Consider the following 9,666-nt stretch of genomic DNA (forward strand, 5'->3'; position numbering starts at 1 on the left):
CCACAAGGGGCACGGTCTTCAAGAGTCTGAGAAAAACCACGGTGAGAGACTCAGTGGCGCTCTAGCCAGGCAGGTCACTTCGCTTTCGGCTGAAACGGCAAGCCAGCGCGAGTCTCGATTGTGATCCCAAATACATCGTACGCAATACATATGTAGGCGCAGATCCTGACGGAGTGTGGCGCTGGAGAAGCCGTGTTCATCCTGCGTATCCCCCTCATTCCGAGCAACTTCCCGTTCCGCTTCAAGCGCCTACAGGTCCCTGTGAGCGTCTGCTTCGCTATGACCATCAGCAAGTCGTAGGGGCAGACGCTACGCAGTTGCATTTCCCACTCCGAAAACAAAAAAAAGGGCCGCCGGCGTCATGCTTAGACTGATTTGACTGGAGGACCGATTTGGATGACATGATTTTGATGGTAACACCCAAATATTCCGAAATACGTTTTTCCGATTTTTATAACCGACTATTTATTTATAAACGACTTTCATAATCCCGATTATTTATAAGTCCGAAATATCAAAATTACGATTTTTAAAAACACAATGGAATAGAATCACGAATGTGCTATTTCCGAAAACTTTAAATCCGATTGTCACTTGACAGAAAGCTTAAAGTTCCGATTTTACACTTTTCCGAAAATATTTTTTTTCCGAATTCCTAAATTCCGAAAAATCATTGTCCGATCGGAAATAAAATAATTCGGTATTCAGAAATTCGGTTTTTTACAAGATCGGAAAAATTAAATCCGTGATATTCAAATGAAGACTCACGTTTTTGTAATTATTACGGGTACCTGTCGTGCCGCATTATGTTAAATTCGGCATAAAATTAGACAGAACTGCGAACCTGCGAACCCGAACTGTTGCTAGAAGTGGGTTAGGTTAGGTTAGAACTGCGACCCCCAAGAAAACGAACTGTTGCCAGAAGTGGGTTAGGTTAGGTTAGAATTGCGACCCCCAAGAAAACGAACTGTTGCCAGAAAAGTGGGTTAGGTTAGGTTAGAACTGCGACCCCCAAGAAAACGAACTGTTGCCGGAAAAGAGGAAATTAAAAAATTGGGATATTTAAAATAGGAATCACGTTAATTCGGAATAAGGGCAATTCCGAATTCGTGATTTTGAAAATTGTAAATGTTAAATTCGGTGTTTGCCACTATCGGAATTGTTATAGTCGGAATTATGTAGTTCGGAATTTACAATATTCAGCTTTTTGGGTTTTCGGAAATATAAATCTTCGTGATTTTCATCATTCGTAATTATGACAGTCGGAATTTTGATGGGTCGAGCATTTAAAAATCGGAATGATAAAATTCGACATTCTAAAATTCGGAATAAAAAATTTCGGAATTATGTAGTGTACCCGATTTGCATAGGTACAGTCAAGGACGTAAAAATACAAAAATGGTACTGTATCGTTCGATATACACCTACTACTCTATGCCGTTTAAATCACGTCAAAAATTTGAATAAGGGCAAAACAATAATTCATTTTGGAGTGTAATTTTATTTAGTGGTAGCAAAGAGGATATAATATTATAGAGCGGTACTGTCATAGTAAATTTTGTAACCACAGTAAATTCACTGCCATCTATCGACACACTTTAAAACTAAAAACGAAGATTTATTAAAATACGATAAAATGTATTTAAATATGGATAAATGATCTTTTTTATTTGCATTAATTATTTTTATTATTTCGACCCATATTCTTTCACTGATATGCGTTAAAATTGTTAAATAATAACAAACGAAACCGTCAACGCCCTCTATACGAGAGTAGGCAAAAGGTAGTAGCGACATCTGATCGAGAATCAAATTTTCGTGATTTTGGAGGCACGTTTTTTCCTTAGACTGTATCCATCTATTACGGAGTTATCTATCTTTGGTGGTAGGTACCTTATTGTAAAATATTTTATCTGGACTACAGTCCTCTAGCGTATCCATCTGTCAACTTTACTTTAAGTTCTGTCTCCAGGGGACAGGGAGATAAATTAGGGGTGAATTAGCCGCTTACTGACAGACTGAATTCCACGCAGGCGAAGCCGCGGGCACAGCTAGTATTAAATAATACAAAAGGTAATCACGGTCTATATCCCGGTCAATATAAGTCTAGTGAAACTAACCGTGAATCATTCAAAACTCTAAGTGCATTCCCGTTGCCAGGGAGGTTTTGGGATTATACAGAGCAAACTTTAACTATGAGACCAACCACGAAATCAAGAAAAAAAATGTTACCCTCCCATAGAAAATGGACCAGCCAAAATGTATGAAACAGCCAAATTTTTTTTCGCGATTTCGGTGTGCCATGTTGCGGAATTTCATTGGAACAAAAATTTTCATACTTTATACTGAATATTAGTAAATGACAACAGCGCCCTCTTAGCAATGATTATATATTACTGGTCAGGCTTTAATGTCGTTGTAAGATTAAATATTATATTTTTAAGTAGGTAACTCACGTCTATTGAGCTTGTATCAACTATGATGAGGATATCGCAATATTCTAAACTTATATTATAAAAAAATCTGTAAGTAGACCTCAAGGGCTCTTTCACAAGTTAATATAGTGTTTAGATTTCAAACAGTCCCCTTACGGCTTATCCTTTGTCTATTGTTAAATGAAACCGCACGTGCTACTTACTAGTATAAAAAAATGGTAGGGCCGTTTTAACCGGTTATTGAATTACCACTGTATGGAGATTGCAATAAGGTTTAAAATGAACTAATGGGAAAACATATTCCCATTGCTGTGTGGTCTTTGCGGTTACTGAGTGCCGGCCAGTCGAACACTACAGAACCAGTATAAAATGTGTCATCGATATATAACAAAGGCGCGTTATCGGTGAGCGCACTTACACTGGTTTTTTTAGCGTTGGACTAGCCCTCGCTCGGGTGCCATTTAAAATTATGCACGAACCAGGTAAGGGACAGGGACGGATTGCGACATTTAACAGTGATAGTGACACGAAAAATACATATATAGGACTATTTATAAATACAACAGCCAATTAAAAGATAGTTTATTCAGAAAATGAAGTAAGTAGTTAAAGGTATATACAAATATAAAAATGTAACTTAAATATATCTAAAATTAATTAAAAAAATAACAATAAATAATAGCTTTGAATAAAATGTAAGAAATCGAAAGGTTACTTTTTCCTTTTTGGAAGTTAAAAAAAAACTTAAATTTTGAAATTTTTAGGTCCTGTATTTTTGTATTATTCCCATTTATTATTTTAATATCCACATTATTGTGATAAATTGCTACTTTGCTATCTATTTTACTAGATTATGTTATAAAATTTCACATGTGTCGTCTATCTATTTAAAATTCCTCGGCCCACCTATAGGCCCGTTCACAGCTGAGGGAAAATACACAGTGATTTCAAAAACCTTTAGCAGAAAAACATGCAGCTACAGAAATGTTAATATTGCAAATTACACACCTGTTGAATCTAAGTAAAATTGCCGAAGCTTATAAAAAAGATTATATTAAAACACTCGCCATACTCTTCAAAACGCTCGCTCCTAACTTTAGGCATAATTTTCAAACTTTTTATTACGTTAGCTTCCGAACTTGAGTTTTTCTCGTACTAACTTGGGAGAAATGAGAGAGTAGGTTGAAAACAGGGTCTCTAGATAGAAATTTAAAAATATCTAGTAAATAGCTTGATTTTTATTTAGCGTCATTTTGTATATGTACATGTTTTCGTACAGGGCTCGGTGGCCTATTTGGCAGTCGCATATGTTTTGTGATATATCCCACATTTTAAATTTTTTAATAGATTGTTATAATTTCACATATTTTAACTTTGCATCATTTCAGTAAATCGCAGTAAGTTCTATCAAATAACTGTTGATTTATGTAAATCCTACTATGGAGTATGAACTGATGAATAATCACTAAATGTTTTGAGCATTACATTGAATTCCGAGTAATGGCTACTTTTCTCTAAATATCGATATCAAAACAATTATATAGGTGTTAAAGATGCAGAAATAGAAAACCACTGCGACATAACAATTCTCGTTACATCCGGTTTTTAATCCAACTTCTTCTAAAGACTTTTTACTCACACAAAAAATAAAGAAAACAAAGAGGACTCCGGTGGCCCAAAATTCCTGTAATGTGAAGCAAAAATTCGACATCTGATAACACAGAGAGACACGGGATCGAATCAGGCCCGCTAGAGTTAAACATGCAAATTGGACGTGGACTATGTATTCGTCTTGGGACAGGCTTGCTCGTACGAGACCACCTACAAATCTCCATAGTATTTACGGCAATCTGAAACTGGTTGCTTTATAGATATAGGTAATTGTCATACTTATAATAAAGTTTCGAAGTGTCGGCGCCGTTGACTGGACAGAAACGACTTTGTACAGAGTAGCATGGCGGTCTTTGGTGTCGGAGGCAGATCCACTTCGGTTCGTTGCGCCACAGCAGTAAGTAAGTAAGTATAATAAAGTTTTAAAAAAACCGGCCAAGTGCGAGTCAGACTGGCGCACGAAGGGTTCCGTACCATTACGGAAAAAAACAGCAAAAAAATCACGTTTGTTGTATGGGAGCCCCACTTAAATATTTATATTTTTAGTATTTGTTGTTATAGCGGCAACAGAAATACATCATCTGTGAAAATTTCAACTGTCTAGCTATCACGGTTCATGAGATACAGCCTGGTGACAGACAGACAGACGGACAGCGGAGTCTTAGTAATAGGGTCCCGTTTTTACCCTTTGGGTACGGAACCCAAAAAGCATCCAGTGGGTGAGGCTGGATTTTTACAGAATGCGAGGAAGAAACCAAATGCTTATCTATTAACAATTAAAAGGGAGTCAATCCAGTTATTAGACCACATGGACATTGGCAAATATATGTAGAAGAGGAAAATTCCTGGAATGTACAGAGATGCCCCGATATCTAGCAACACTAGAGAGGGGATGGGGGGAGACCCGATGGAGACTTTAAACATGCAAATTGGACGTGGACCGTGGATGCGTCTTGGGACGGGCTTCGTACATAAACATCCGCATAGTATTTAGGGAAATCCGGTACTGGTAACTGTACAAAATCGGTGCCGATTTCTATTTTTATGATTATCAATATTTGAAATAATGTTGTATTGATAGAAGATACGTTATTTGGTAAGGAAATAAATTATTATTTTTGACTAAAATGAATTTTTAAACAAGCATTTATTGCCGCATAGCCGGATGTCTTTCCAAGTCATAAAATGAGGCATTTTCTATGAAAAGGGACCTAATTGTCGATGGTGCTTACGCCAAACAGCGTCGCGCGGCATTGTATTTATATCGGAGCATAGTTTAAAATGGTGTAAGCGCCATCGACAATAAGGTCCCTTTTTATAGAAAATACCACAAATTTGCAATTTTACATATCAAGTCTTATCCATTCGCCATTTTCAAAACTACCCCGCTTTCGACGTTATCCCAATGCAATTTATCTTAAAAATAATGTTTTTTATTTCACTTCTTCGTCACACTCTTGGAAAAATTCAACCCAACCGGTCATTTTTCTTCCAAAACTCCCCATTAGAAAAAGCCAACTCTAGCAGTTCCTGACACACGTTTGACGCCAATTAGCTTAGTTGTGGAAATGTTTGTTAAATTAAATGGTTTGTTCTGAAACTTTTTGGTAAATCATACAGTTCAGCTAGGTGCTTAGGGTCGGCAACGCGCGTGTAATATCTCTGGTGTTGCAGGTGTCCATAGGCTACGGTAACTGCTTACCATCATATGCTTGATTGCCACCGACGTGGTATAAAAAAAACATACCCCGCTTTCGACGTTATCCCAATGCAATTTATCTTAAAAATAATGTTTTTTATTTCACTTCTTCGTCACACTTAAGTGACAATTGGAAAAATTCAACCCAACCGGTCATTTTTCTTCCAAAACTCCCCATTAGACACATCCAGAAAAAGCCAACTCCAGCAGTTCCTGACACACGTTTGACGCTAATTGGCTTAGTTGTGGAAATGTTCGTTAAATTTAATGGTTTGTTCTGAAACGTTTTGGCAAATCATACAGTTCAGCTAGGTGGTTCAGCTCAGGACTCTGTTTATTCATTTTTCATGGCAAACAAGCATACGGCCCGGCTAATTGAAACGGTTGGTGCTATGAACGCGTGCATATGAATAGCCGAAGCAATGCATGCCCGTTGATGCCGAAACTTGAAATTTTTTTATTATGTAAAATATCTTGAAAAAAACCGGCCAAGTGCGAGTCGGACTGCATACAATCCTGTATCTGTTTTACCCAATGGTTGACTGGTAGAGAATGCCTTAAGGCACTAACTTCTACTTTTTGTACAATTTAATATCGTCCAATAAAGTAAGTATAAAACACTGCTGCAATAAGAAAAGTATTACCTTATTAGCTTATTACTTATATACTCCCTAATTATATCAGTTAGGTATAAATAATCCCCCATGATTACATCCTTAGATCAATACTATCTTTGCCCTTCAGCTGTAGCTTAAGGCTAATTTAGAATTCCGTAGCCAAATAATTATATAATTGCCTTTAGACTGTCTGTCAATCTTATTCCGTTTGATGGACATTAATAGTAATTATAACATTAATATTATATATAATAATATAACATTATCGTTGAGACACTAGGCCCGTGGGGTAAGGGGGCACGGGGGCTCCACAAGGCGCTCAGCAAACGCCTAAGGGAGGCCACAGGTGACCCTCGCGCCGCGCGAGTCGCGCGGGCGGCATTCTCGCGAAAATATTGGCCATACCCATACCTATCCAGCGCGGGAACGCCGCCTGCGTGATGGGCACCCTACCAAGGGCACAAAATTTTGATTGATATTTTTAATTTTTAGCTTTAGTTATTGAACGAATGAATGAAATTCTTTATTTTCAGGCAACTATTGGCCCATAGATAAATACCTTAAAACTAGCATACATATTAACTGAAAACTAAAACTAAAAACACAATTATGGCTGCGATGCAGTTCGCAACCCCTGTCAGTGTTATTATAATTGTAGTTAGTTTTAGTTTTATATTCATTTTAATATTAATTTCTATCTATATTTTATGACCAATTTAAAAAAGTAGTCATGACACTTCGGGAGTCTTGGAGTCTGTATCTGTTTAAATTTAATTTTTGTCTACTTATTTATAAAAAAAATTGACATATCCCTCTTTTATCCTATTTTTTGTGCTTGGTACCTAGTTTTAAATAAATAATATTTAATGCAATGGTTTATAACATTCATAATTTGAACAGATCCAAAAATAATTAAATAACTTAAAAACTACTACATACATAAATTACTACACCACACAATCATACATCAAATACTAAAGAATAAAAAAAAACACAACAATTAAAAATGTTTCTTACTAGGTACAATCAAATGGCAGACTTTTTTAAAGTTCGTTTTGTATTACTTTTTTGCTCTTTTGATATATTTTTCAAGCACCAGAAAAAGTTCAGGGACTATTTATAATTTTCCAAGAAAAGGGTCGAAGTCACTTTTCCGAGTATATCAGATTTATTTTGGTAGTAAAAACTTACAAGGTTGACTTGTATTCTGGCAAGCGTATTGTGGTTCAAATAACAATGAAAATGACTTGTGCTCCTTGCCAAACTATATTTTGATTTTTGACATGTGTCATAATCTGATGAGGATAGCGGGACAGATTTAATAAGTAATATTAGTTTAAAAGTTTATGGTATAAAAATTTACAATAAGATTTATAATAATTTGTAACTGCTTGGTAAGTTATCTGGGGGCACGGCAGTGCCCCCGCCAAGTCGATATAAATTACATAAAAAAATCCATATAAGAGTGTTGTCCGTCGAGCAAGGGATTATCTAAAACCATTATAAATTGTATCCTTTACGCATTTTTTATGGATTGATTATTTTCAAATGTATTTTATATTGTATACATAATATAATAATATACCTAATGTTTAATGTAGATATATCTATGAACGTTATTACCTTTAAAAAACTTTAAAAAAACCCTAAGTGGTTTGTTTTGCTAAAACAATAGCTTCTTAATGTCTTGCCGGTCGAAGTGTTTAGCAGATAGAGCCAGCATAGCTTGCCCTGTCAATCCCTAAAATTGTGTCAAATTTTTGTTTTTTTAATGGAATTTTATGCCCTGAGTAGTGAGTGATTTTCCCTTTAAGCCAAATCTCATAGAAAAAGGGGCAAGCTATGATGGCGCCATCTATGCAAACCTTTGACAGTTTGTTGCCAACCCCATTGTGTATAATATTAATTAGTCAAACAAATAATATCGCCTGAATAATTTCAATTTAATTAGTCGTCTTGTCAGTATATAAGGTATATTATCTGACTGCAACATTTTTTAAATATTTAGTAATAAAATGTAATTAAATATTCCTTAAATTAATTGATGTAATCAACCGCGAAAATAACATTGTTAATCACGCAATTACTGGATTACAGCAACTAAAGTAATTTCAAAATTAGTAGGTAATTATACTTTTTTGCGTTCCTCTAAATTTGTCCATAAGTGTATATCATGCTTATGCTTATGAAACAAGTAAATTAGTGGTAAATTAAATACCGCAATTACTTCATACAAAAATAAAACTACACTAAAATTATCCCCTGAAGCAATTTTCATCGATTTTTATTTTCAGAAATATCTTTTCCCCATAATCGATTACAATCGCTATAATTTTTTCATAATATTAAAAAAATACAATAGGAAATGTTGGTTTCGAGAACAGAACTCATCCATGTAGAAATAAGAGTACTTTCTTGCTACAAAAAAGTCTATACTAAAACAACTCTATTAGGAAAGGGCGATTCTCTGTTTTCAGGGTAACTTTAAAAAATAATTAAGCTAGAAAATATCAAAAAAATTAATCGTCCTTAAACGGCTTAAGAAAATTTCATATAGATATTATTTAAAAAAAAAACAGTTCTTTCTGAAGTCAATTTATATACTTTTTTTATTTAGGCTCTTATTAGATTTAAATTAAAGAATAAAAAACTTTTTATTGATTTTAGATAGATAGGCCTACGAATTTAGTTATATAAAATATTAAAATAATAATTGTAGGTAATTTTTAATTAATAACATTAAAAATAAATTACCAACCTCAAAATCCAACGACTTTCCAACAGCACAACACAAACTTCAATCAAAATCACTGAAAACAAACAAAAACCACACTAAAACACTGGCACAAAATTCCAAATTCAAAAAACTAAATTGCCGTTCGAATTTCGAATTCCGAAAGTTTATTTCGCGCGCGACCGTTGGGCACCGATATAGGTTAGGTGCGTTCGGTTCTCTTGAATACACTGGCCGTCTTAGCTTTTGGCGCATGCGCGGTGGCTGAATGCATTTATAACCGGTGACGTTCGTTATTAAAGTGACGTAGTTTTGTTTTGTTTTTGACGTGAAGGGTGAGTATTAGCAAAGATAGATATAACTCCGTAATAGATGGATACAGTCTAAGGAAAAAACGTGCCTCGAAAATCACGAAAATTTGATTCTCGATCAGAGGGCGCCACTAGTTTTGGCCTACACTCGTATAGAGGGCGTTGACGGTTTCGTTTGTTATTTATAATTTTAACGCATATCAGTGAAAGAACATGGGTCAAAATCATAAAAATATTAATGAAAATAAAAAAAAATCAT

General features: G+C 35.1%; 1 protein-coding gene across 1 annotated transcript in view; it reads right to left on the reverse strand.

Annotated features, from left to right (window-relative positions):
* Positions 1–9,428, reverse strand: part of LOC134750680 (octopamine receptor Oamb) — a 164,995-nt gene extending 155,567 nt beyond the window's left edge. The window contains exon 1 of the mRNA XM_063685915.1: positions 9,121–9,428. The gene's annotated coding sequence lies outside the window, so the exon portion shown is untranslated. The remainder of the gene's footprint in view (positions 1–9,120) is intronic.
* Between the last annotated feature and the right edge of the window lie 238 nt (positions 9,429–9,666).

Source organism: Cydia strobilella, chromosome 20, assembly GCF_947568885.1.
Source record: "Cydia strobilella chromosome 20, ilCydStro3.1, whole genome shotgun sequence".
In the NCBI taxonomy this organism is placed as follows: Eukaryota; Metazoa; Arthropoda; class Insecta; order Lepidoptera; family Tortricidae; genus Cydia; species Cydia strobilella.